Source organism: Glossina fuscipes, unplaced genomic scaffold, assembly GCF_014805625.2.
Source record: "Glossina fuscipes isolate IAEA_lab_2018 unplaced genomic scaffold, Yale_Gfus_2 204, whole genome shotgun sequence".
NCBI classification, from domain to species: domain Eukaryota; kingdom Metazoa; phylum Arthropoda; class Insecta; order Diptera; family Glossinidae; genus Glossina; species Glossina fuscipes.
This window is the reverse complement of record NW_023998547.1, coordinates 570,926-575,746: the sequence shown is the minus strand read 5'-3', so window position 1 is coordinate 575,746 and position 4,821 is coordinate 570,926.

Below are 4,821 nucleotides of genomic sequence, written 5' to 3'. Positions count from 1 at the left end.
TGACGAAGAAATTAATTAATTTTCATTTACAAACACTTGTAAAAAAATAGTGCTTTTTTTAAACAATTTTTACGTAATATATCGCATTAAATATATAACTACTAAATTCACCGTGCGCGCGTGTTCTTGTTGCAGAAGTGAACTAATGATCGCTGTGTATGGCAATATCCTATATATTTGTATGAAATCATTATATATGACAATACTTTAAAGCACGACCTGTACGAACATGTTCAAAAATTTGTTGGTTTTTTTTATGTACCGCTTTATTAATTTTATGAAAAATTCCAAAGAAAACTATTCTTTTATTGACGAACAAATTAATTAATTTTCATTTACAAGCACTTGTAATAAATAACGCTATTTTACACAATTTTTATGTAAAATATCGCATTAAATATATAACTACTATATTCACCGTAGCGCGTGCTCTTGTTGCTGAGACGACGAACGAACAACTAATGAAGTAATTCGAAGAGAAACGAATAGTTTGACCAGTTGCGAATTATTCTAAAGGGCGCCATATTTATAATAAGCATAGATTTTTGTTCTGTTTTTGAGGGAGTAGATTTTATATAAATATTTAATAAAAACACTTCAATAACACTTATGACTGGCTTTTTTTATTTTTGCAAAATTCTTTTATTAAAAACAACGTAAATGTTTAATTTTTTGTGATCGGCGTCTATGAGTATTGCAATCCGGAAGCTAACTTTTGTGCATAATGCGAACTGGGTTTACATACAATGGAAAAAATCTGCTTCTTCGATTTATAAAATCAAGGATACTGAAGGAAAAATTGTTGCGAACTTGGAACTTGCAATTAAAAAACAATTAAATTTTTTTTATTTTGCTTCTTATGTAAAAACGAAAGTGAAAAATCGAGACTGGCTCAATGTTCTTTAGAAAAAACGAACAGATTTATCGATAAATCAAATCTGGTGCACTCAAATTTTTATATACATAACACTTTTTCCGTATTATCTTATCTTTGCTATTAAAATAAGAAAAACGTTCTAATTATGAATTAATTGCAACTTTAACTATTAACAATCTCCAAGATATTCCAGAAGAGCACTTTTTTATAAATTTTAACAATTCGTTTTGAAAAGGCCCTTTTTTATCTTTTTTTTCTTTTTTCAATTGCTGAGTATGGAAAACCCGGTAGTAACGTCTACACGCGCGCTATCTAACGGCAGGTGAAAGAAGCCCTTTACGTATACCTACCTCTTTTGCCACTTTCTGTAATCCACTTGACTATATAAATTAAGCAAGCCTTAATTTATACTACAACTTTTTTCCGATAAAGCAACAACACTTCACTTCATGTAGATATATGTTATATATTTTTTTAAAATTTTTATTTTTACTTTTTTTTTCATAGTACAACTTATTTAAATTACTAAAAATATTATCGTTTTATGTTTGTTGTATTCTGTTTTTTACATTAAATTCATTTGTCTTGTCTATGGTATTTCTATTTTATGTTAAATACTTTTTAAGTTTTCTCTCAGATTTCTTTAACATTTTAAACATTTATTGATTTGTTTTCAACAATAACTGTGGGCGTAAAAAATTTAATGATTTTAATCGATTGCTTATGATGGTTATAGGGTGTATAAGTATTTCTTACAGAAATCTTATTTCTATTATTTATATATCTACATATATATAGGTATATGCATGTGAGTGTACGATTGCATGTGTTTAACTATGTCTTTGGCAACAATGAGTTTTGTATAAATTTTCATTTTGATGGAAGAAACAATTCGATGCGTTTTATTGTTGTTATAAAACAAAAAAAAAAAAAAGAAAAAAAGCCGTTATGAAGAAAAACCCTTTTTTTTTTAATCATAAAATAAATATTTGTATACTTGTTTAAATATTTACTTTTTATAATACGATGAGAATAATGCTAATGTTAATGCTAATGATATGCTAAAAACCGCTAGACTAACATCTGGGCAACATCTCAGAGACGCCACACAACTTGCAAGGCATTCTTTTTTTATTTATTTCCTTTTTTGAGAGCAGAAGACTAAGAAGAAAATAAAAAAAAAAATAAATAAAAAAACTAACAAGAAAACACTTTGTCTCTCTCTTAGAAATCATGACCGGTCACCCCATCATCAGAATACAGCTGTATATGTAATGTAAATAACATTTTGGTTTAAACATTTTAATTGATATACGCAGCGAAACTTCAGATATAAAATGTTAGCAAAAGTTTCTGTGGAGTTGGCTGAATAAGATTTCATTATTGTAGCAAGTTAATGTTCATCTGAAAATAAATCTGAAATTACCCACCACCAACGAGTGTAATGAAAACATATGTTTAATTGCAGTTTGCGATTGGGGTCATAATAAAAATTAATTTTGGGAAAAGTATTAAAAGTTTTATTTTCTCCTTTTCTTTTCGAGTTTCAACTAATATTTTAAAGCTGAAAATTATCTTAATTCAAATTTAGCATCAGTTGAGTTTTGTTTTTGGCGAAAAATAATTTTTAAGTTTGATTCTTTTGTTTTTTAAAGTAATAATGAATTAAATTTTTTTTTTTTTTTTTTTTTTATATAGGACAATTTTTAATTAAATTTTTTTGTAAATATTTTCTTTAATTCGAAAATATTTCTATTATATATCTGCTAAATTTTAAAACTAATCTTCTTTTATACATCGATTGTAATGATGTGTTGGAAAAAAATGATATTTTGTAAAATTTAAACTATATTTTTTTTTTGTTTTTGCTTTGAGTAAAAAACTAGTCTCTCAATTTACAAAAATAATTGTTGATGGTTATAGAATGACTCTCGAAAAAATTGATTTGTTTATTTATTTATTTATTTTTCTTTATATCCCGCACCACTTGCAGTACGAGGCTACATTAAGCATGTGCCGATGTATGCAACACAAAGCAGAATGAATCACTTTCTGAATCTAATCATATTCGTCCATCTGTCCGTCTTGTTTTCAATCTAAGATATAGACGAACACTATTGAAAATGATTCCGATCGGATCATCTTTTCGATCACTTCCCATATAATGCTTTAATTTGAAAAGCTATTATATGAATAATAATAGTATGAAGCGAAGTGGTGCAGGGTGTTTAATGATGAGTCGGGGCCAACAACTACAATGATTTTACATGTAAAATATAAATATAGTTTTATGTTCACATTAGCGAGCATACATACGTTATATTCGCCTTAAGGACATCCATCACCGTTAAAGCGCTCTCTCTCTCTCTTGATTGACCGCTTAAAAAAAATTTTTTATGTAGAAATTTAAAATCTTAATGATTTTAATACGTTTTTTTTTCATAATTTTTTCTTTTTGCTTTTTCTGAAAATTTACATATATAATGGAACCTTGATCCAAGTATTTTATATATTTTCTAGTTTAGGAAAACGCAAAAGCCAACTTTTGTTCATTGTGTTCATTCTTTGGAACCGCCCAAAAAAATTGCTCGGAATAAGGTCCGGCGGTGTGGTGATGATGGATATCCCATATTTAATTTAAGGCAAATACAGTCTTTTTTTTTATTCGCAATTGGAATATATTTTGTAAATAAGTATACTACAGAAAATATCTAAATAAATTTATTATGTATATGTATATTTTAAAGAATTTTTTTATAATTTTTTTTTTTTTTCTATTTTTTAAATTCATATATCGACGAATTTCAGTCTTCTTCCGTTTTCCCTTTTCCTTTTTCACTGTGATATATTAAATTTATTAAATTAAAAAAAAAAAAAAAAATTAATAATAATAATGATAATGATAAGAAGAAAGGAAAGGAAAACTCAGTTAATAATCATTAACCAAATCAGGATTCATAATAGCAGAAAACAGAAAATAAATAAATAAAAATTTTTATGTAAAACTTTGATATATAAAAGAGAATCAATTAAGCAACAGATATCCGCTTTTTGTTGACAGCAGCAGCAGCAGCAAGTACGCATGTCCACTATTGAGGAACGGATCAATGTATAATTTTGATCTTTTTTTCGATAAGACGATAAGTTAACTAATTTTAGTTTTAAGCATGGAAGATCACCGCTCTTCAGACTCTATAATTCTCCCCTCGAAAATTCCCAAATGATTAGACCAACTTAATGACACATCGTGCGTACCTTTAGATGAAAAATTGCCCGGAGATTGCTTATTCAATTGAGTTAAAGGTAATCAAACTATCCCGTTGCTACCAAAACCTAACTGCAAAGGATTAGATTATCCCGTTAGTAACCCCAAAATAAGTCAACTTTTACGTACAAAAAAATCATTCTTTTCCTTTAAAACCACTTGAAAGTTGCCCTTAAGGAAGAAAATTTTTGTCAAAATTTGCAATAACTGCGCTAATGCTTCCGCTATGAAATCAAGGGGAATGAGATATGTTAAAATTAATAAGCAAATGGCAAAGTTTGCTACATCCGCTTCCGGTCCTGTACACAATCTCTGGGACGCCGGTAGCTATCGAAATTCATGCATTTATCTGTGTAAAAATAATTATTAAAAAACATAATTGAAAAAAAATCGTTTATTTATTTAAGAAAAAAAAAATAAAAATAAACAAGTAATGAAATTATTAATTATTCAATAATTAATAAAATAAAATTCATCAATTAATATTAATTAAATATAAATATTAAAGAAATAAATAGAAAATATGCACCTAACTAACATGAAGAAGTCTTATTTAAAATTAAAAAGAACGAAGAAGAAGAAGAAGAGAAAAAAAAAACGAAAAATTGTTGTTCTATTTTTCTTTCTTTAAACAAATCTTTGTTTAATATTTTTCTTTCACACAAATGTATATATATAA